General features: G+C 47.3%; 3 pseudogenes; all 3 read right to left on the bottom strand.

The window, feature by feature from the left end:
* Positions 1 to 702: 702 nt before the first annotated feature.
* Positions 703 to 2637, bottom strand: LOC136517714 (myb-related protein Hv33-like; annotated as a pseudogene).
* Positions 2638 to 3342: 705 nt separating this feature from the next.
* Positions 3343 to 4357, bottom strand: LOC136516886 (uncharacterized; annotated as a pseudogene).
* Positions 4358 to 4794: 437 nt separating this feature from the next.
* Positions 4795 to 5906, bottom strand: LOC136516095 (protein ALP1-like; annotated as a pseudogene).
* Positions 5907 to 24788: the final 18882 nt, after the last annotated feature.

Genomic DNA, 24788 nt, shown 5'->3' with positions numbered 1-24788 from the left:
TTACTAGTAGTAGCCCGTGGAAATGGAGACGGATCGTAGCCGCGCGCGACCGTCGCGTAACTGTGGCCATTAGTCAACAACAACAGTGCAGCCATCCAATTTGTCCTTGTCGATCCTATCCGAGCGACGCGAGCGAGCACCGTGAAGGAGCGGAGCCCCCCTCCGATCCTAGGACTGACGTGATGACCTTGCCGAAAGGGACGCTGCCGGGGAGGATTCGCTCACAAGCCAATGCCGTCTCCCGTTGTTAAAGACCTTGCAAGGCAGGAGAGGAGAGCACTGCTGTCACAAACTCCACTGCTGCTGCTACCACCTTCCATTCCACTCTGGTTTCGTGAGACACAAATCAGGACAAAGGATAAAAGCGCGACAGCAACCGGTGTAACGTAAACAAGCAAGAACCGTTCAGCAAGCCTGGCGAACTCCTTCACGTACTCCAGCACCGGGAGAGAGAGAGAGAGAAATATCAGAGGAGTAAGAAAATATCAGTAAGGCCGTCAAGAGGAGTCAAAAATTCAGGAAAAAAGTACAGGTGCTTTCTGTGAAAAAACTGCAGGTTTAATTTATTTATTCTTTACAAAAAGAAACACCTTTGTATATAGTGTAGTACACAATAATCTCGTATGTACCAATGTCTTCTGTTCCTCTGACCAAGCAGGAGCAGAGTATACAGAAAAAGAGTAAAAGAAAAAACAGAGTGTGTATCATGGGCTAGACAAAATTAACATATTGGTTACTACGTACAATCCCTAATCGTCCAAATGCGTCTTCTTCTTCTTCCTCTTGTCTGTAAAAACGTAGGGGAATGGATGGATAATTCAGGGAGGAAAGGCAGGCAAAGATGAATGAAGGGCCAAAAAGAAAAAAGAAAAAAAGGATCAGAATTCAGAAGTATTCCAAGTTGAAGTCGAAATGCGCCAGGCTCTGCTCCTGGCCGCAGGGCAGCAAGAACTTGTGCTCCAGCGCGTCGTCGTCGTCGTCCACCGCCTGGCCCCCGCCGCCGTAGCCTCCGCTGTGCTGCTGCTGCTCCAGCTCCTGTGTAGGGCTCCGGCTTGGCCGCGGCGCCGCCGGGGAACCCAGTGCAGCACCTCGCTGTCGAGCACGGCATTGCTCATCTCCGCGCCGCAGTTCCAGTTGCTGCTGTTGCTGGAGCTCTCCCCGTAGCCCAGGTTCTCCGACACGTCCAGCACGCTGCTGTAGTCGGCCACGAACCCGGCGTCCGACGACGCCTTGCCGTCGGCGTCGTAGGGACCGGCGTAAAATGCCGCCACGCCCAGGTCGAAGCCGAAGTCGGTCACCGGGAACGGGTCGAACACGGCCGCCGCCGGCTGCTGCTGCTTGTTCTGGGCGAGGCCGTCCGCCGTCGGCGGCGGCGTCGGCGGCTCCTCCGGGCTTGCGGTCGTGGTCCCGAGCGTCCGCCAACGCCTGCGCCCGCCTCCGCGGCGGCGCCGGCGGCGATGGGCTTGTGCGTGGCAGGGTCGATGCCGCGCTGCCGGAGCTTCTTCTTGAGGCCGCTGTTCCAGAAGTTCTTGATCTCGTTGTCCGTCCGCCCCTGCAAGTGCGACGCGATCTGCGACCACCTGCTATGAACAATTCGCATTAGTCCATCAGCCTGGCCATGACCATGAACATAGTTGCCAATTTGATAATGCTAGCTATCTTCCTCCGCCACATTGCGGACACGCGGGAGAGGCTGGAATGGATGAATGCATTGCGACGGCTAGCTGCTACCGACCTGTTGCCCAGGATCTCATGGAGCGCGACGATGAGGTCCTCCTCCTGCTGCGAGAAGCTGCCGCGCTTGAGGTCGGGGCGGAGGTAGTTGATCCACCGCAGGCGGCAGCTCTTGCCGCAGCGCTGCAGCCCTGCACGCACGGCACCACAACGAGCGAGAAGGCAATTCAGGCAAGGCGCGCCATGGATGGCAGTGTACAAGGAAGACGACGACGACAGACTGATGGATACAACAGTGAGAGTGTGTAAGGCTCGTGTTGCTTGCCTGCGAGCTTGGGGACAGAGCTCCAGCAGCCGACGCCGTGTCGGATGATGTGATTGTACAGCTTCTCGTCTTCCTCGGGCGACCAGAGCCCCTTGCGGAGCTTGGGCTGCACGCCGCCGCCGCCGCAGGAGAGCCGTCCCATTCTCCCCTCCCGCGCTCTCTGTCTCTGCTCCGACGACGACGGCGACAAATTAAGAGACGGGGCAAGGGCAACGTCGGTGATCGACCGCTGCCACTTGCAATAGCGATCGGTGGCTGCTTGTGGCTAGCTCTATGCCTCTATGTATGGGCGGGGGGTATATATGGGGAAGCGTGCGTACCAAGAACTAGTTGCCCGCAGGCCTGCACACAGACACAGACACACTCAAGACTCAACTCTCTCTGGTGTGACGTGAGGTGAGAGACGAACAAGGTGAGGCAGCGATCAAGTGGGTTCTAAGCAAAGGTGCAGTGCGCCCGGCCGGGCTCGCGCGCGCCAATGAATTGGAGCTTAAGATACCTCGACTCCCTCCCGTTTCTGAGAGAGATGGTGGGCGCCGTGGCGGCCTAAAATAGTGCGCCGTGCTGGACGAGAGATGAGCGAGAGAGAGAGAGCTTTCCTGGCTCGCAACGGCAATGGCGAGAGAAAGAGGAAAGAGATAACTTCTCCGGTTGTCTCTTTCTCCCTCTCCTTAACATTAACACGGCGTTAGTTGGCGACATGACCTTTGCATTAGTACATTTTCCCCTCTAATTTCTTGCCATCCTGTTACGAGTGACTAAACACACTGCTTATGGCAACTGTGGAAAGCCAGCCATGAATGCGGCCGTGGACTCGCGAGTTACGTCGGGGATGTCCGGTTCCCAGCCACAATTTGCCATGACTAATATTAGACACCAGGCCACATGTGTGGATTGCCATAATCTATGGTAAAAACAAGTCGTTTGGTTTATGACTAAGGTTTGGCGAAATAAGTGTGGCTATTGTTTTGATTTCTGCCACAAAAACTTAGCAAAATATTGTGGCATATGTTTAGTTTGCAGCCACATATACCTCAATGCTATAGTGGTAAGACACACATTTTCCATACAACAATATATATTCCAGCAATAATAAAAAGTAACAACCAGTATATGTTTCAATAATATTACAAGCACGAAATACCATCTTCATAAATACATTCTAGGAGGTTTAGATTAATTACAAAAGCAGCAGCCTAACCATGCATGCATCAGCCAAAATGAGCACACATCCAACTATATTACATCCTAAGCCATTAGTCATCACCACAACCAAAATAATCACACAACCAAGTTCCTGGGCACGCCACAAAATATGAACAGACGCCCTCAGAAGCTAAGCTTCATATGTCAATGCCTTCCTTCTCACATAAGAACTTGAACACCCAAAGCATGCAGAGTATCAGCACTTGCATTACACAACCAGCCACGCTTACCTTTATTCTCCTTAGGTACACAAATATTCACCAACAAGAACCCTCTGATGTGGTGTCATTGGAATTGGCATTGGGGGAGGGGCAAGTGGCAGCAAGTGTTTCCCGAAGTGACTTCATTGTAGCACTAATTTCATCAGTGGAATCTGCAAAACGGCTCTTTTTTGGCTTCTTAGTTGGTGAGTTCTTGGCTTTTGGACGCTTCTTGCTAGCTTGACTAGTGCTGGAAGATGTGTTGTTAATCAGTTGCATGTCTAGTTGGAGTTGGCAAAGTGTCTTAATCCTCACATTCTAGATCTTCAGGCTATGTGTAGGTATTGAGGTCAAATAGTTCTCTTGAGTCATCACTATCTGAGCCATCAGCAACATCCATGTGTGTGTTCTGGTCCAGAGCCGAAGAACCATCAGCATTGGATCCTATGAATAGTTCTCTCATCTCATTGAAGAACTTGATGGGCTATGCAAGCAGGCGTCTAGCTCTGTCCTGCATTCATGTGAAAAGTGAAATTCAGTTTATATTCATGCGAACAAGTGAGTTGATTTTAGATTGTAAAATAGAATATATTCAGTACAAACAACTTACACATAATTTTTCTTTTTCAGATTCTGAAATATTCACCATGCATCTTTTTTCATCAAATGTATTGCCACTATTGCTCAATGTTGTTGCAATGTACTTCCAATTTTCTCTATGGTACCTATAGTGACGGTCCACTTGATCAACCGTCACCCCCATAGCAAACTTCTTGTTTAAATCATTGGCACACAATATGAGATGTGGCTTCTTGAACTTAAATCCTGCATGTTGTTTTTTCAAATACTCCATACACCACTCTAGCATGTACTTCGACTGATCCTCGTACCAGTTCACGGACCTCTCACGAGAGGATGCAAAAGCATCAGCTTTAGCCTTTCCCTTGGCCATGGCTGTTTCACATACAAGAGATAATTAAAATCATACAAGTGATTGTACTAGTACTCCCTTCCAAACAGCAGCCTACAAATGACACTACTAGTAAAGAGACATTTAATTAAAATCATACAGTGTACTGGTACAAAATATTTAAGCAAACTGTGTACAGGTATAATTTATTTACAGCATGGCTGTGACAAATAAATGAGTCATGCTAAAATAAATGACAGTGACAACTTATTTAAGCAACTGTGTACATGCATAATTTATTTAAACAAACTCAACAAAATAATAGAAGCAAATACATATAGAAGCAAATGAACCAGTGAAGATAATAGAAAGCATCGCACTTATATATGTATGTTTCATACTATACAAGCAAATCAACAAGAAAGGTACAAGGAAGAAATATGTAAAGATAGCAGCATTGGTTACATAATTTCTTGAACCTAATCTACAGCTGCTCCTACTCTTATCTTCCCACATCCTTTGAGCCATCCCATCTCTTTTATTAGCCCATGCCACATTTTCCCGGTGTATATCACTACGATTTCTTACACTTCGAGGCAAGGTTGTGTACCAAGTAGCATCATCATAAACATAATCATCAGGACCGTCCTGTAAGATCCAATTATGAAGTGCACAACAAACCATCACAATTTTCGCCCTATTTGCTTGGCTTATAAGCCGTACTTTTTCAGCTAACGAACTAATATTTTTCTTTCACAACAAATCAGCCAACAAGTACTTTCAGCCATGACTTATCAGCCAAGCGAACAGGGACGTTTGACTTGTGTTTTCAAAGGGAAGAATGGCTGACTTGCGAAGATTTTGAAACGATTCTTAAGGGTACCAAATGCTCGTTCAATAGTTGTTCTAAGTGAGGAATGGCGAATGTTGAATAATTCCTTGGGGCTCTCAGGCTCCCTAGCCCCCTTATACTCTTTTAGGTGATATCGGGTACCACGGTAGGGGGTAATACACCAGGCCTTGCTGCATATCAGCATCAGCTAGGAAATATTTGCCTACATCATTGTTTTTTATAGATTAATTAGCTAAGAATACAGGGTGAAGTTTTAGATTCAAATTGTTAGGACATAATGGGGTATTCCTACCTTCTGGTATTTTAAGCCCATTCATGACGTGATAGAGCATCTTGAAGCACATAAGAATCATGGGCTGAGTCCTCCCATCCAGCAAGAACATATATGAATCTTATGTCAAAATCAACTGCTGCTAGCATATTTTGGGTGGTAATTGATTTTCTACCCCTAAACCGACCACGCATATGGAAAGGTACACATGCCGGTATATGTGTACCATCCAAGGCTCCTATGCATCGCTACGAAAATAATTTTTTTAAAAAAATTAGATGAGTATGACACCTAAAGTAAATTCGAAACATTGATTAGCAATTTTTATGTACCTCAAAGTAATGGTGAAATCTGCCCGAAGCACTTGTTATCTTTGAATGTGTGTCCACAGATCTGATGCATATGAGGTCACGAGCAAGGGTACAAAGGGCATCTAAGACATTATGGAAATACCTACTAACAGCCATGGAAACGGAGCAGAGCGACACGGAGCCGGCGGCTAGCCAAAGCCAGCCGCGCGCCCGGCCCGAGTGCCCGGTCACTCTTGGGCTAACTAGCTAATCACGTCGCTAATCTCGATCGGCCTCACCAATCACGTCGCGTGTACTAGTAAATAAATGGCCATGGCCTGCCTGGCGACCTCCGCGTCCCATCCCGTCCGTACGTCACCCTGCAGCACGAACATGTATGCCCTGCCCTCGTGGCCTCGTCTACAGCCTACTGATTCGTGGCCTCGTCTACGGAGCATAGATTTTGGCCATCAGATTCCGATGTGGTAATTTTTATATATATTTATATAGAACGGGTGATCGCCGGTGTCTGCCCCGTCAATCCGCCGATAGCGGCCGCCGCCGACGGTTGGGGTTGCCCTGTCGTCCCGGAAGAAATTGGGGGTCGTGACTCGTCAGTGACTCACTCACCGCAGCCTCAGTTCGCTGCACTGATGCGCTTCACTGTAGTGTCAGTCGTTTTACGGCTCGAGGGAGTGATGACAGCGGATTTAACATCTCGCCTTCTCGATGATCGCCCATCTGCGGTGGATCTGATCTGTTCTGACAGTAACACACACAGGAGTATAGGAGTACTCCTATGCAGAGAGTACATATGCATGAGCGGGCAGCCTGTTCGGCTGGGGCTGAAACGATCGTATACGATCGTAGATTATTACTGCTAGCTGGTTTGGTGTGAGAGAAAAATACTGTTCTGACTGAAAATTTACTATCGTTTACGACCAAGCGTGGCTGAGGATTGTTGCTGGTGGATTCGCTTTCGGTTACCAGTGTATTGTTAGATGTACTCAAGCAAAAGTACCAACAGACGTCATTCTCGTTAATGATCTCGATGTAGTTGAGATGGAAAGAAGGAAAGAAAACTGACAGGAAATGCGCGTACTAAGCTGGTGGTAACTTCTGAAGGATGGCTGTGACGAATCGCTCGCCCAATCATTTCAGATTTTCAGTGTCGGGGAAAGAAGCGGCGTCGACAACAGTGAACAGTGCAATAAGCATGCGTCAGGGTGTTGACATTAGTGCTGCCTCAATATATATTCAGAAAAGGACCTTAGTGCGTGAAAGAATACTCGGTAAGTACGTACTACGTGGAACTCGTGTCCACTAGACCAATAGCTGGTCCTTCAAGGCTTCAATACTAAAATGTCCGAAAAAGAACAGGCCAGGAGTGGTTGTCTGCTGTCACCAGGTAGCTCGAGATAAGAAATCGAAGCAAGAAAAGCTGAAGCCTGAAAGTTACCGAGTGCTGAACGTGAGGGTTCGAGTTGAGCGGAGCCATCATGTGGCGCAGACAAGAACAAGAGACAACAGGGCAGCACGGTCTCCGGAGGTCCCCATCAGATGCGAGGGCAACAGGCATCGATCTGATCCTTGTACTTGAAGGGAAAAGGAGGCCTGTGCGCGTGCGTACAGTCGTCGTACAGATGTTGCACAGACGACAGTTGTGCGTGATCACACAGGCAGGAGTGAGTACATGGATGTTGGATACATACGATCACAGGCGCACAGCCACAGCAGCAAAAAGACACCCAAGCGAGCAAGAAAAAGCAGCAGCACAGGCGCGTACGAGTCGCCTGCACTGTACGGCACCGCGGGTGTGTGGCCGTGTGCTAGCTAAGCTTGCTCCGCCCACCAGCCGCGCGCGAACGATGGATCCACCGGTCGATTCGCCAAAATCGTCCAGGAAAACGGCAGCGGCCGTAGGAGCATGCAGGTCAAAAGGCTGCTGCCGTCGTCCAGCGCATCAGAAGATGGCGTTGAAGTTTTTGTTTTGGCACGGGTGGTTATTACGTTAGCACATGTTTTGCTGGGGTTCCAGCGCGGTAGGTCCACCGGCCGCGTTCTTGGTGGCAACAAACAACCGTTTTCTCGTTGCAGACCGTCCCGTGTAAGGATCGGAGCCATCCAAATTTTGGAAGAAAACATGCCCGTTGCTGTACATCTCGCAACGAACTAATCGAGAGATCCCACGCTATAGCTAGTAGCCTGGCACAGTGCGTGGTGATCGATCGATCGCGCGCAACTTGTGTGTGTACGGAGTACTAGCTAGCGCGCGCGTAGTATGTACGTACGTGCTGCCACTACTAGATGCCTCTGCCATGGTGCAGCAGGTACGTACGTAGCTTGCGGAGCAACCGGCGAATGATAGCGCCTGCTGGCTACCACTAGCACGTACTGCTAGGCGATCCGAGTGCTTGTCCAAGACAGAGAGCTAGCTTGCGAGGCCAACGGTCGAGCGAGGTGACTTGCGAACGCCACAAAGCCCACGACCACTACAAGGGGAAGGGGGGAGGAAGCGTGAGTTGGAGAAAGCGAGCCTAGCCGGCCAGCAGGGGCACGCTCTCGGCGCCGTGCGTTCGCCGCTCGGCGGCGGGCGTGCCACACGCCTCACGCGCGCGCGAGCGCATGCAGCTAGCGCCCGCCGGCCGGCCGGACACGTACGTACGATACGGCCGCTCGCTCGTGCGCGGTCGTCCTCGTGCCGTCGTGGTACGCGAGATAGAGGCCAATCAAGGGCATGCATGGTCGATCGCTTTGTTGCTTCCAGCATGGTCCAAGACTTGGACGATCGATCAGGTACGTACGTACGATCGAGGTACGACAGCGCTGCTAGCTGTTCCGGCCAGCGGGCCGCGGTTGATCGTCACTCGTCAGGGATACGGAGTATATGCCGTAACCGTAGCTAGCTAGCTAGGAGTATGTACCTAGGAGGCTAGGAGTAGCTAGTAGGCGCGCGCGCGCGCTCTGCATGGTGACTGCCTGACTGGCACCTGTTAATTGCTGCTGGGCTACTACTGCAACAACAGCAACGGACGAACATGGGGCTGAATGGACCTATGGGGACGGTGGTTTTGGTATGCATGCGTACGTGGCTAGCTGGTGAGCGCGGCGCCCGTTGCCGTTGGTTGGTTTTTATACGTAGACGCACGCCCGCCGCGCGTCGGCCTCGCTTCGTTGTTGGTATTGCCACCTGCTGCCCTGCTTGCTGCTCTGCTCGCGTTTGGGCCACGACTACTCTCTCGCTCGCGCGCTCGCTCCATGTTCGTGCGAAACCGACGCGCGAATGTGATGCATATCGGTCTCCCCGGATCATCCGTACGAGGAAATCCATGCCATGCCAGGCGGGCTCTCGATCAGCCTCTCTGCAGGGTAATGCGAGATCGATCGAGAGAGGCTAGCGACAATATAATGCTGATGACAGGCCTCAACAACCACTTTGCTCATCGTCATCACTTGCTTAATTGGTTCCCTTTAATTTCGGCACAAATTGCAGCTGCAAACAGAATATATAGATCAGGAATATAATGTATATATGCGTGGCAGCGGTTTGTTTCAGTTGTTGGTGTGGCACATGCACTCCATTATACTATCCCATCCGATCGATCCGATATCTTTGGGACGATGCAATGCAATGCAATGCATATGCATGATGCATCCATGTATAGGCTTGCATGCGTTTGCAGCTTGTCCTGCTCCTTTGGCAAAGCTTGAAGCTACTTCACAGTTCACACACCAAGGTACGTCGTAGGCCGGCTTTCGTTGTCCCACCAAGCTGTGCAGCGGCTACGCACAATACCACACCGTACAGTGTGTGCAGGATTTTCAAACCAAACAAAAAAAAAAAAAGCTAGGCACGGCGGGGAGAACAGGGGTCGCCACTGCTGCTTTAATTATAAAGCTCGTATACTAATCATCTCGCCCAAACGTGTAAGCTGTCGGTTACTGACCGGTGAGTGCTTATTCTACTCATGGACAAATGACTCCGCACTAGAGTGCGCGACCTACTAATCGTGCAAATGATTCGGAATTAATTCACGACCTAATAAACTATCACCGGTTAGTACGTACTTTGCACTGTCACCCTATATATTTCTCAGTACACCAACTGTATTCAACGATAATCATTACGCTTCTCATCCTGTTACAACTTCTTCACAAGTGTAGCACTCCTATAGTCCTATATGATAATCTGTTTGACTGATGACTCGAGTGTGTGTACCTTTTGCTCTCTTCATTTCTTCAAGAAACTCCATCATGTGCTTGGTAGTAGTAGCATATGTTTGTTCGCATGTGTACGTAGTGTATACTAATATACACCATGTCATGGCACAATCAATATATGTAGCACAGTTTGCGACGTTCTTTATTTATGTGTACTCTATCTAAAGACAACACAAGTTGTTACACAAGTCCTTCCTCCCATCGAAAACTTAAGTCTCTATATATATTTGTTCGAAGTCGAACTTATTTGACTATGTGTGTATAAAGTTTTATGTAGTTTGACAATAATATAAGATTAGCATACTATAGATTAATCATTAAAACATTATTATAGTAATATATACGCACCCTTGGTTATATTGATGTTAGTTAGTTCAAAATTGAACAATTTAATGTCGTATATAAAGGACATAAATTTAAAGAGTAACTATTTTCATTTATAAAATATAATGTATTTATATGTAAATATTGCTAGTCGAATTGAATTAGTGCTGACCATGTCAATGTTCTGAAATGGACTTTATTTTCGATTGGAGAAAGTACGTAAAAGATAAAGAGCAACACCACCGCATATATGTGATAATGTTATTATAATGACTAGACTACGTCGTATGCCGAATCTACGGGAACACGTAGAATTGCCACTCGATTAGTGTCTACAAGTGCATGTCCCTATTGTGGACAAAAAGATCCGGCTAAATCTTACTCGAGGCCCTGATCTTGACTGGCCTCCTCCTAGAAAGGAAAGGGAGAAGGTGAAAAGGAAAGCATAAAAAGGGAGCGGCAGCATGCATCATGTTGGCTCCTCTTTGAAGTTATGCAAACTAATAGACACCACCATGTATATACGCACACACACTTGGGGTTGCATTTGCATATATAATAGTATATAGGAAGTACATATATCAAATTCACAATGATATAAAACTATAAATATGAGCAGCCACATGTTGCTTGTTTATGAGTCCATGGCGACGGAGGTTGGTGTGCAGTGCCATGCCGTTGCCATCACAACAGATAGCGTGATGTGCACTTGCCTTGCGTGAGTAACCTGCATGATTAAGCCGTTCGGTACAATGGCCGGCCGGGTAGCGTTCGTTCAAGCCATGCAAAACCAAACCGTGCACTAATGAACCTCTAGCCCACCTAATTTAATTAGCCTGCCCTTTTCCTACAAGGGCTAGAACTATGCCTAGATTTTTTTTTCTTTGAAGATTAAAATCACGCTTCAATATTCTTGTTTCAGCCAAGGTACGGCAAACGACAATGTCCATTTTTTTATTTTTTTCTAAAATACGCAATTACAATTAGTTACTGTGAAACGTACTAACCTAAGAAATGATGTGTATATGTTTCAAAAAAAAAAAAGAAATGATGTGTATATATACTATACACTCTGATTGTTTTTTTTTTTTTTGGGTTCAGAATTACTATTTGGCCTGCACAATCCTTTTCAGCGATGGGGGTAGCAGCAGCTACTTTTGGCTTGTCAGATAGACCGTATTTTATTCCATATAGGCAGTCAATCTAGAAGGGGAATCAATTCAGGGGCGATATATGATCGAATCGACCTTACCGACAAATCATTCAGTCGATTGATTTGCCCAACTGTTGAAGCTCCTGTTCTCAGAATCTTGACGATTGTATGGGAATATCTGTACAACCGTACCAGAGCAGATTTTCATACTGCGCCACTAGTTCGCTGACAGTACAGCTGGGCATAACTTAATTAGTACAGATGACCCTATAGGCATAGCTAATGACCTAGTGTAAACTGCAAGCAATCACGATATATGCATGGCGGAGATTCTTTTTTTTTCCTCTCCAACAACTAACGGAGAAGGAAGAATCGCAGTGCGGTTGGGAAAAAAAATACGGCAGTGCCGGCGCCGGGACATCCCCGCGTCCGGATGTCCGCCGCCTTATGTGGGGCTAGCGTCACCTGACCCGCCCAACTGCACGTGGGAAATCCCGACTTGTGCCCCCTCCGTATCTCAGGCGCATGCACGCAAACTGCAGGTGACTACAGCATGTGGCTACACCAGCATCTAGAAGAGGGGAGAGGGCGGCGGATGCCCTGCCAGCATTAGGAGGAGGAGGAGGAGACACCGAGGTGAAGGTGAGGCAGCAGAAAAGTGGAGACAGAGATGCAACATCCGATCTACTTTTAAAACATCTGGATGCAACACTTGCAACATACATTTGAAGACAGATGAAACACATGAAACATGCATCTGAAACACTGGCTGCAACACTAGATTTATTTTGAAATATCCAGATGAAACACTTACAACATACGTACGAAACAGGTGAAACACCCGAAACATGCGTATGAAACACTTGCAAAAAACACTTTGAAAACACTTCATGTGTGTGAAAACATATGCAACATCCAAATGAAACACTTGCAAACATACGTCTGGAAAATGAGATAAAACATTTGGAACAAACACTTAAACATACGTGTATAGCCACTACAACATGTGCAACATTCTGATCTCCTTTTGCAACATCAAGATGAAGCTCTTGCAACATCTAGATAAGACATTTGAAACATACTCTTGCAACATGGGCTTTGTTTGGACGAATAGAGGCACTCCGGCGCGGGGGTCGACCTCACTGTGCAGCGGCGGCACGGGCAACTCACCGGCGGACGCGGCGTCACACGAATCTCGTCCCCCTCGCCTGCTTGGTGGAGCATCCATCGTGGAGGCTCGCCGGCTCGGTGGAGGCAGTCGCGGCTTGCCAGCTCGGTGGAGGCGGTCGCGGCGAGCGTGCCGGCCGCGGCGAGGAGGCAACACGGTGGAGGCGGGCGAGGCAGAATGGGCCTGGTGGGGAATGTGGCGCGAAGGAGGCTGCAGGGGATGGGGCGCGACACTGCTGGAAATACAAGAAATAAGGCTTTACATAACGGTTTACTGGTGACGTTCTAAGAAAGCATCGTAGAATTCTATTGTCTGTGACGGTTGATTCTTGAGGTGATACATCTATGACTAATGGTTTAGTTGTCATCACGGTTGGACGTCACAGATCATATTCCCTCATAAACAAAGCAAGATCCAAAGTGTTCCCTTGATAACAAATGATTTTTCTGTCTAACTACAAGATATGGGCTAGAGTGAAATATGTGAGCCAAAATATAATTTTATATTTTTTTAATTTAACTGGAGCTATGGACAATTCAATTTAGAGGAGTTACTTTATATAAACATATAGATACCGACAAGGAAATTCGTTTATTCTATCGGTAAGATAATTTTTTTGTCAGATTTTATTACACACAGAGAAATTATGGGAATAAAATCAGCCCGCGGATATCTCCCACCTGAGCGAGATAGAAGTCCAAAAAAGCCCGCGTGCAGACTGCAGACCCCTCGGCGGAGCACAAGAAGCCCGACTGAAAAAAGAAAAAAAATCCTGAACCTTATTATCCCTAAATCCCCCGATGCACAACCCTAGAGCTGCACGACTCGAGCCCTCCGTGTCAGCGTCGTCCTCTCGCACTCGCGCAATCGCGCTCGCCTCCCTCGCGCCGCACCCTCCCTTCACTAGCGCGGCGCGGCGTCCCCACCAGCCCTCCGGCCTCCATTGTTGCTGGCGCCCCCAACACATCCCTCACGTAGATGGATTCACCCCGTCCGTTTACTTCCCTTCTTGATTTCGAGGCGACGACGCGCAGCCTGGGCGGCAACGCGGCCCCGAGGCGATGGCACAGACCAAGGCGGCGGCGCGCACCATCCCGTGTGGCAGCGTGCACCCCGAGCAGCGGCACGACCCCCGACCCCTAGCGGCTGCGCATCCGGCCTCGAAGCTATAGGCCTATGAGTAGGTTTCCCTCCCTCCCTCCCAAATCCATCGATTTGGCTTTGATTTCGATCTCCAATGCTGCAGATGCAGTGGATTTGGCTTTGATTTCGATCTCCATGCTACAGATCCAGTGGAGAAGGGGAGGAGCAGATCTAGGGATGATTTGGCGCCAGGGATTTCAAGATGGCTCCAGGTGCTTGCTTCAGAGAAGGGAAGGACGAGCAGATCTAGGGATTTGGCTTTGATTAGATGAACTAAAATCATGGTAACCATTATCCTGTTTTATATTGCTCATCGATCTTTTTGGGTGTTCTGGGCACAACTACATGTGTGTATATCCCTAAGATAAACTAATCTAATCAGTCGCCTTGTAAGATGTCATGTATCTATTATAAAATTGATGGTTTTAGGGGTAACACCTCATCTATATGCAATGTCTGTTATTTTGTGATTTTAGCATAGTTGTCACCTGCAGTAATTTATTGATCTTATTTTTCTTTTGTCAAAGATAATGTGAGATCAATTCTAGAAGCTTTGGTTTTGTGAGCAATGACTCCTTCGAATCATCTGATCAAGCAATTGAGGTATTGTATTCATCACACTGATTTCCTGTATTTCAATTTGCTCACATTCTGGTTGTCTGGCATTATTTGTTTCATGTTATTTTCTCTGCTGTATTTTTCAAATACATATGAAATATGAAATTCTTCAACTATCTCAGAAGAATAGGCCACACATAACGTTCGCAAGATATAATTAATAGTGATCTGTCAGCAAACACTCATCTTATTGCGCCCACATAAAGTGTACTGTTTAGCAAGTACTATGAAAGGCTAAAGCGATATATATATATATATATATATATATATATATATATATATATATATATATATATATATATATATATATATATATATATATATATATATATATATATAACCTTGCCTAGCTGCTTGCCTGATTGTGACTGAAGTCAAATACACCGTAGATACCGGTACTCACTACTCAGGCACCAAAGCTCATGATGCTGCATATTTTGTTAGATGAATCTCTCATTTGCTTTTAAGAAATATTAGTCTGTGTTGATTTTGTTTTCTTATGTATATTCCCTTTTTTGGAAAATGCAATTGCATAACCTTTGTCATTGGACTTCCTGTATCTTCACGGTCTAACTGTATCACTTTCACTTGAGCATTTACTTGTGCTCTCCAATTTGAACATCATCACTTGAATTTGCAATGTACAATACTGCTGATTGTACTTCTATTCTGTTAACGAGCTGATCCGCTAAGTTCAGCTATGTTTTCTGATGCAACACTATGCGTTATGTTTGTCCTGTACCTAAAAGACTAACTGTGTTTTCTTTGCCGTTTGATGATGCTATCTCTGAATTCCGGCAAGAGGATCTAGGTGCTCATATGGTGGCTATTTTCGTTAGTGACAAAAGATTTTGTTGTGCGAGCAAATCATACGAGTTGTGTGCTGTACAAGCCAACATCTTAGTTCTTAGGTATTTGAGTGTAGCTTGGTTATTGCCTTAGTATTTTCTGTGAAAAATTATACAAGTACAGATGTTGATGGTTCCAATGAAAATGATGAGCAATGTTTTGTCAATTATGAGCTTTGATCCACTTTATGTGTTTCATGAGTGTCTTAATGTGTGACAAGGTTAATGTTGATTGTATCGTTAATGCTGTGATGATTTGGCACTAATTTGTGATGTTCTTTTTCGTCACTATGGTTTGGATCTGGGCTGGTTATAGGAGATGGACAACTAATTCATGACGGACACAAATGCTAATTTGTGACGGCTCAATTCGGTCCAACAAATGTATGATGCAGGATACATGACGTTTTTCGTGATCGTCATTGTGAGTTAACAATGACGCATTTTCGCTTGTATGTGACAAAAGTAAATCGTCATATATAAATGTATTTTTTGTAGCGTGGGGACCAGCGCGGGGCGGAAGGGCACAATGACGCTGGGAGAAAACGACTCAGTGAGCATTGGGGTGCGCGGACGAAACGAGTGGATAGGGTTGCAAGACGAGAAGTGAGAGGTGCGAGACGTCCATCTGTCCGGACGGTCTTAATTGTATCATTATTATCGGGAAAAAAAGTGGAAAAGAAGATGAGCAGCACAACACGGTTCTTTTCTTCGGAGCCCGGCCGGCCGGCCCGTTGTCGATCGAGCGTGGATGGAGCTACGTTTCCTTGCACAGTGTTCTTCCTTCCCCAAGCGATCGACGATATTTACGCTGTGGCGATCGATCAAAGGATGCCACCTCGATCAAGTCCGAGTCGTCGGCCGGACGCCGTCACGTCAGGCTCCATCGGTGGCATTATTACTCCCCAGTGAAAAAGGCGCAACCACCTCAAACAATCTCGCCCAGATCATGTTATCCCATCAGCCACACACTTTGCGCGCGCAACCAATTTTCTAAGGGAACGCTGTGAGGTGCACGGCGAGGGAGCCTTGCGTAGTTGCGTTGCATGCATGCCGGTTGCTTCCCATGAAATCTTTCCCTGATGTGGACCGCCGCTTCGTTCGTCATCAGTTCATGGGGGGAGGAGGAGAGAACCTGTCTGATCTGATCGCAGCCGTTGCTGTCGCTGTAGGTTTTTTTTTTCCAGAGCTGCAAATTAAACGCAATTAAGAACCGAGGCCTGGTGACTCAGCAACGCAGAAACGGAGCGCCAGTGCGTCAGTCATCAGTAGCAGTTGTTGGCCGTTGCGTCAGGCACAGGAGTTGGGCGTCGACTCGAGGGAGGCCATGCAGCTGCCAATTTGCCTCGGCCTGATCGCTGAGCTTATAAGCCATACTTTTTAATCAGCGAATAGTATTTTCTCTCATATCAAATCAGCCGTTAAATGAACAGGACAACTTGCCGCTGCAGTGTGCAGTTGTCCTCCCTGCGGACCCTGCAGAGTGGATAGACTCTGCTGCAGTGCAGGGGCCTTGGCACGCACGCACGCGCACAGACATCCGTTTGTCCGTCCTGCTGCTGCTGCTCATGCAGTCATGCCCCAGATGCCCGCCCTGTCTGCGTGTATGGACATGGCGCCTCGGGCGTGCGCTGTCGATCGTGCCGGCCGCGCGATGTCAGGGCACTGCCACTGCCACTGACTGCGGCAGCCACGGGCAGCTCCGTTCTGTTCTACTACGCACACACGCGTCCTGAATTCCTGACCAAGTGATCATGAGCAGCTACAGCCAGGGAGGGGCGAGAAATGATCACACGTTGCTTTCCTACATGGGGGACGAGGACGATCGGGTCCATCCATGGCTCGTCCGATAGATACGCCAGGCAGGCCCAGGCCGGAAGCTTCTGCGTCCCGCCCCTGCTTTTTTTGACGATGCCCGGCGCGGTGGCGGGGCCCAAGTGGCGCATTCGGGAGGGTTGACCAGGTGAAGTGTCGGCAGCTAGCTACTCCGAGCTGCACTTGTGCTGCAGTGAGCTGAGCTCTTCAGTCTTGGCCATCTTCACCTCCTCCTCTGCCTCTGCTGAAACTGAAATGAGTACGTCTCCCGGAATGGACCGCGTCGATCTCGTGCCTCCGACGCGCCATGGAGCCTGCCCGTGCCCGGTTCATCGTACCGCGCAGGCAGACGTCGCCGGCCGTGCGCGACACCGCAGGGAACCCGTGCACGTCACTCGGGCCTGCACCTGCTGGGCAATTCGTCAAACGTACTGTGATTTACAGGATGCCGATATGGTTGTCCCCGGCAGGACCCTGGTAGCTAGGAAGGGGGAAAAGGGGGTTGAAAACTTTGCATGGGCGCACGAAAGGTGACGGGCCCGGGGGAATCGAAAGCGTGGAAATTGTGCCACGCCTTTGTGCCTTTATTTGTGTGCTCGTCAGCTGTAATCCTCGCGCTCGCCGCCGATGGATTGTTTGTCACCAGCTCCGTCGACAGATTGTCGCGTTTCGATTGGGTGATGATGATGAGACGAGAAATTGAGAAGGAACTCGGCGGCAATCCATCAGCAACAGGCACGGGATGTTCATGGGCGCATCTATCCATCTGCCGATGGCACACCGCACACGCCCTGGGGCCAACGCCCACGCCCACGCCCAAGGGCCTGTGCTGGGGGAATCGGAGAACAGCAAACTGACCGACCCGTTTGGACCGTCTGGCAGCACGACGGGCGACGCAATGCAGGTGCAGGACAGGCACAGGCAGCGAATCAGCGATCCCTTTGATTTCTCCCTCCGGAATGATGATGCTCGCGCCCCTCCGGTTTTGTCTAGCTCGATGGACCACCACGGCCAGGAAAACGGATGATCATGAGATGACGCATCGGTTTGCAAATCGTGGTCAGGGCCGCCGTGCGTCGCGCTGGCTTAATTGGCAAGTTAAGCGTGATAAGCCGAGGATAATTGAACGCCAACGGCAGGACCAGGACATCGTACGGGATCCATCGATCGATCACATCCCAACCAAACCAACTGAAAGCAGCCGATCTTTTTCTGTCGTCTGTCGGTCTGTTCAGTTGGCTGGTTCGTGAAGAAGTACTGCTGGTTGGTTTATGTGAGAGAAAAATATTGTTCCAGCTAAAAATTTACGATCGTTTACGACAAGCCACAGCCAAACGACAAGGCTAAGAGTGTGCGTTAGTGCTGAATCTTCGTCACGGTACGGCCTGCCGCCTACGTGCGTCAACTGATGAGGTTACGAGGAGATGGGGAGGTTCAGGAATCTCACTCAGCTGGGGCATCCATCAATCATCTCCCTCTCTCAAAAGAGCATGGTAACTGATTGGTGAGAAACTACTGCCACTGCCGAGCCGAGTGCATGGTCGATCCGTCTTGAGGCACTAGAGTTCACTTGAGAAAAAAATGGAACGAGGCAATGCAATGTGAGCGTGCAACATTGAGAGATAATACCACACGTTGTCTCTCTTGCTTCTTTGTCACAACTGTCTGCGGCGTCATCACTGTGTCCACCACCACCCATGTTTTCTCGTGCTCATTCGACACTGTGCGTGGGCCAGGTTAGGGTAAAGAAGGATGCTGGATGCAGGCACCACCAGGCGGGGGATGTCCAGTCTCCAATGTCCCTTTGCTCGTCCCTGCAGCGCGAAAAAGACGCCCCCGACTTGGCGCCTTCCACTTCCCGTACCCGTCCCCTCGACGTCAATGGCATCGTTGTAGCTTGTAGCTTGCGCGTTCCAGGAAAGCGACGGGCCATGGCCGTCACCTCCTTTTCGCGATTTCTACGGGCGCACACCTGTGCTCCCCGGACGCACGGCGCCCACGGCGACGCGCGGGAGGGAGGAAGGCGTTGATGCCCAGCCGCTGCCGCGCCTGGGCCATGCGCGCCACCGTGAGGTTCCTGTCACTCACTGGTACAGAAACGAGCTTTACTTCTGGTTGGGAAACCCCTTCAGTTCCGGTTTCCCAACCGGGAGCACGTATCCAGGACTAAAGGTGTTAGATTGATCTCCCAGCCAATAAGCCCAATGGTCTATTGGGCCTTGGTCACGCGCCCTGATCGAAGGCGCCCAATCCTACATGGTTGGTGGGCCCCCGTCGCACTGCGCTATATAAAGAGGTGGAGGCCGGCGGCTCGAGGTACGAGGTTCACCGTGAGCCGCAAACCTCACCGACAAACCCTAGACCGATCTGAGAGGGCGCGCAGCCAGTGACGGGAAGCTCCACTGACTTTGCCGTCGCCACTGCACTGCATCACCGTCTCCACTGCGTCGCCTCTCCTCACCGACCGTCGCTGTCCGTGTGCTGCCTCCATCAACGAACCTGAGATGGCCGGTTCCAGTTCGTCCGCGACTCCCTCCGAGGGCTCAGGTTCAACACAAACACCTATCTCCTTATCTCTCCTATCTTTCCCCTCTGTTCATCCCGTATTCAAAGAAACAAACCCTAGATCTACTGCTAGAGATCCTAAATGTGCTTAACAATGGTATCAGAGCCAGCCTATCTAGTACGTGGATCTAGATCAGAAAAACAATCGAAAGAAATCCAAAGAAGTTGGTCCGATTTTGAATCGGATCAAGAAAGAGAAAACCTAACCCTAACAGAAAGGGGACGGTCATTAGGGGCTTCGGCCGACATAGGGTTCGGTTGAACCCTAACCTCGATCCCTTCGGATCTGAGAAAAGATGAAGGTTCGGATGAAGAAAACCTACCTGACTCTAGAGAGTTCGGAAAAAAGGAAAGAAAGAGAACCGATTTTAAATCGGGGAAAAAGAAAACAGTGGCCATCCCAAACCCTAACCCTAACCCTAATCGGCAAATCGGATGAAATCCGAACAAACGAATCAAAAGAAAGGGGAAGAAAGGAAAGGGGGTGGCCTACCTCGCCGTTGCGCAGCACTGCAGTCACGCCGGCGCGTGGGGAAAAGAAAGGCCGGCCGAGGGGCACGGCTCGCCGGGATCCGTCCATAGGGGCGCCGTGGCCAGGCCACTCGACAGCGGCGCGCTCACCCGCTGGGGAGCGCGCACGCCGGCGAGGGGGCCGGCGACGGCACTGGGGCTCGCTGCTTGCTCTCGCCGTGGTCGCTCGCTCGGTGACTGACTGAGGAGAGAAGGGAGAGCAGTGAGGCGAAGAGAGAGAGAGTGCGAATGCAAATGGCCGCTAGGGTTGGATGACCGCGGCCGGGGGGTGGGTTTTGTTCACCCGAAGACGCCACGCAGCCGTTCGATCGGCTCCAACGGCGCCAGATGCTTGGGCCGGCGATGCGGCCCAGGCGGGCGCGCACGGTCGGCCAGCTTTGCCGGCCCAGGCCTAGGTTGCGGCCTGGGTGCGACCGGGCGTCGCGCGAAGGAAGTGGGCCGAGCCGGTTTTACCGGTTTTTGGGCCGGTTTGCGCTGCTTTGGGCCGAAATGGCCGAACACAGTGAAATGAATTCATTTTTATTTTCCAGAAACTTTTGATTCATATTTGATAAATTCGAACTGAATTTTGATGTTGAAATCTATACAATTTTGATCCAACGTCAATTTTGTTCAGAGAATAGTAAAGTGTTGTAACAGTTTTTGGAAAATAGAATTAAAAGATTTATTAAAGTTTCCGCTGCGTACTTAAAAATTGTTGCTTTTATTATTAAATTCGAACCAACGGGAGAATTTAATTTTGAAACATAGATAATTTTTACAGTTATTATAATGTTGTTATTATTCTGACCAACGTTGATTAATAGCAATATTATAATATTGATGTTATTATGGTTTTTTTATGCATTATTTCTATTTTTGTCCAACGGTGATGTAGATTTAATGTATAAAATAATTGTATGTTTTAATTTTGACCAACGTTAAACTAAGGCATGCAATTGTTGTTGTTATTATTTGTGTTCTCACACTATTTGAATTGTGGTTTCAGGAGGATACAACTTGATGAGTTGTATCAAAGAGATCCCCACTCTAAAAGGTGATAACTATATTGAGTGGAAGAAAAAGATAGACCTAGCTTTTATCCTCGCTGAGGTGGACTGGATTGTCACCACACCGTATCCCATAGAACCTGTGGCACCGGTGAGGGAGACAAATAAGACTGATGCTGCATAGCAGAACAGAGAGCGGGACTTTGCTCCCGTAAAGATGTCTTTTGACCATGAAAATAGAAAGTGGGTCACAACCAATAAAAAATGTTTGGCTATGATAAAGAATGCAATTGAGCCTACAATAGTGGGCTCAATTCCAGACTGTGACACGGTCGCAGAGTACCTAGAAAGAATAAAGAGTCAGTTCACTGGCTCTTCAAAGACATATGCAACCCAGCTGATCAAGCAGCTGGTTACAGAAAGGTACTCTGGTGGCGACAGTGGCATTAAAGAGCACATACTGAGAATGAGCAATCTGACATCTAAGCTCAAACCAATGGATTTGGCACTCAAGGATGAGTTTCTTATTCATTTGATTTTTGCTTCTTTGCCCAAAAAATTTGACACATTTGTTGTTAATTACAACATACAGCCTGAAAAATGGGATTTAGAAAAGCTCATAGCCATGTGTGTGCGGGAGGAGAAAAGAATAAAAGTTTCACAGGGTGGTACTGTCAACTACCTAAAAGATAAGAAAAAGAACTATAATAACAGCTCTTCCTCTAAGTCATCTGGAAAGGGTCCCATGCAACAGTCTTAGAATAAGCAATTCCCAGTGGATAAAGACCAGTGTCTCTACTGTAAGAAGACATGACATTATAAGAAGAATTGTCCCGATTTTCTAAAGATGATTATGAAAAATAAAGGTGAGAACATTATTACGTTCGTAAATGAATCCTTGTATGTAAAGTTTTCAAAATCTACTTGGTGGATTGATTCAGGTGCAACTATTCATGTTGCTAATTCATTACAGGGATTCCGTTCGATGAGAACTTTGCAAAGAAGCGAAAGTTCCATTAAAGTCACAAATAGAGTACAAGTAGATGTTGAGGCCGTTGGCGATCTTCCGCTAGAGCTTGCTGATGGCTTCATACTTTTTCTTAGAGATGTTCTTTATGTACCTTCTTTGCAAAGAAACTTGATTAGTGTATCAAAGTTGGACCATAATGGTTATGATTGCTATTTTGGAAATGGTAAATGTCAGATATTATTTAATAATAGATGTATTGGTCTTGCCTTCCGACAAGACGAGCTTTATTTGTTATCACTTCGTGAAAATGTGAATTCCGTATGTGATGTGAATGAGAATGTATCCTCATCGAACAATGCAAACAGAAAACGAAAGAGAGCTCACGATGCGTTGTCGAAATTATAGCACTGTTGTTTAGGCCATATTTCGAGGGGGAGAATAGAAAGACTAGTTAAGAATGATATTCTTCCTCCATTAGAGCTCTCAGATTTAGAACAATGTAGAGATTGCATAAAAAGAAAGTATGTAAAGAAAATTAAGAAAGATGCCAAACGAAGCGTAGGAATTCTACAGATTATTCACACAGATATCTGTGGTCCTTTTCCTGTAAAGAGTGTGGATGGTTTTGATTCATTCATAATATTCACATATGATTACTCCCGTTATGACTACATTTATCCAATTAAAGAAAGAACAGAAGCGTTGGATAAATTCAAAATATTTAAAGCAGAAGTTGAAAATCAGCATGATTTAAAGATTAAGATAGTCAGGTCTGACCGTGGGGGGAAGTACTACGGTCGACATACCCCATATGGACAAGTTCCTAGACCTTTTGCAAGGTTCTTATAGGAGAATGGTATAGTTGCCTAGTATTCAACACCGGGCGAACCTCAGCAGAATAGAGTAGCTGAAAGGCGTAACTATACCCTGATGGATATGGTGCGTAGTATGATAAGTTACTCCACTTTACCGATGAGTCTGTGGATGGAGGCGTTAAAAACCACCATTCATATTCTCAATAGAGTACCAAGTAACTCGGTGCCCAAAACACCGGATGAGTTGTGGACAGAAAGAGTACCCTCACTTAACCACTTGCGTGTGTGGGGGAGCCCTGCTGAAGCTAAAGTTTTTAACCCAAACATTGGGAAGCTAGATCCCAAAATAGTGAGTTGCCATTTCATTGGCTACCTAGAAAAGTCAAAAGGTTTTCGTTTCTACTGTCCTAACAGACATACAAAGTTTGTGAAAATGAGACACGCTGTCTTCCTAGAGGATAAAATGATTAGGGGGAGCATGGTAGCTCGAGAAATTGACTTTGAAGAGAAGCGGGTGTATGCACCCACTCCAATAATTCATGAGCTATTTTTTTCACTACCTGTTGTTGCTGCACCGACAGTACAAGACACTGTGGTGCCAGCACTTGTTGTTATCTCACCTATGGCAACAATGAATGATGATGAGGAACCTGTTCCTCAGGATCCTATAGAACCAATTGCCACATATGAGGGGGAGCAACAACAGCCTCAAATAGAAAATGTGCCAAATGAGGAGGCCCCTAGAAGGTCTCAAAGAGTTAGAAAATCAGCTATTCCTGCTGATTATGAAGTGTACAACACTAGAGAATTTCAAATGGAGGATGATCCCACCTCATTTGAAGAAGCCATGAAAAGTGATCATTCATCAAAGTGGCTTGAGGCCATGGAAGATGAAATAAGATCAATGAATGCAAATAAAGTTTGGGATTTGGAGATAATTCCTAAAGGAGCCAAAACAGTAGGCTGTAAATGGGTCTACAAAACAAAACTTGACTCTCAAGGGAATATAGAGAGATATAAAGCCTGACTTGTGGCAAAAGGCTTTACACAAAGAGAAATGATTGATTACAATGAGACCTTTTCTCCAGTCTCATATAAGGATTCCTTCATAATTATAATGGCATTAGTGGCACATTACGATTTAGAATTACATCAGATGGATGTAAAGACGGCATTTCTCAACGAAGACTTAGAAGAAAATGTTTACATGGCACAACCGAAAGGTTTTGTCATGGAAGGAAAAGAACGTTTGGGATGCCACTTAAAGAAATCCATTTATGGATTAAAACAAACTTCAAGACAGTGGTACTTAAAGTTTGATCAGACAATAAAGAATTTTGGATTTAAAGATAATGTTGAGGATAATTGTGTCTACGCAAAGTTTAAGAATGGGAAGTTTATCTTCCTTGTCCTGTATGTGGATGATATCTTACTTGCTAGTAGTGATGTCAGTCAACTACTGGAAACAAAGAAGTTTTTGTCCTCAAAATTTGATATGAAAGATCTTGGTGAAGCTTCGTTCGTTCTAGGAATCGAGATTCACCGAGATAGAAGTAAAGGGGTATTAGGACTGTCATAGAAAGCATACATAGAAAAAGTCTTAAAGAAATTCAGTATGCACAAATGTAGTCCCTCACCTGCTCCTATAGTCAAGGGCGACAGATATGGGGATTTTCAATGCCCTAGGAACCAATATGAGATCGATCAAATAAAAGTGGTTCCATATGCTTCAGCTGTCGGAAGCTTGCAATATGCTCAAGTGTGTACGTGCCCTGACTTGACATTTGTTACCGGGTTACTTGGCAAATTCTAGAGCAATCCTGGAATAGAACACTGGAAATTGGTAAAGAAAGTCTTGCGTTATTTGCAAGGAACGAAAAGCCTTATGAGGACATATAG

The sequence above is a fragment of the Miscanthus floridulus genome, chromosome 17 (genome assembly GCF_019320115.1).
Source record: "Miscanthus floridulus cultivar M001 chromosome 17, ASM1932011v1, whole genome shotgun sequence".
Classification (NCBI taxonomy): Eukaryota; Viridiplantae; Streptophyta; class Magnoliopsida; order Poales; family Poaceae; genus Miscanthus; species Miscanthus floridulus.
This window is presented reverse-complemented; position numbering and strand designations above follow the sequence as displayed.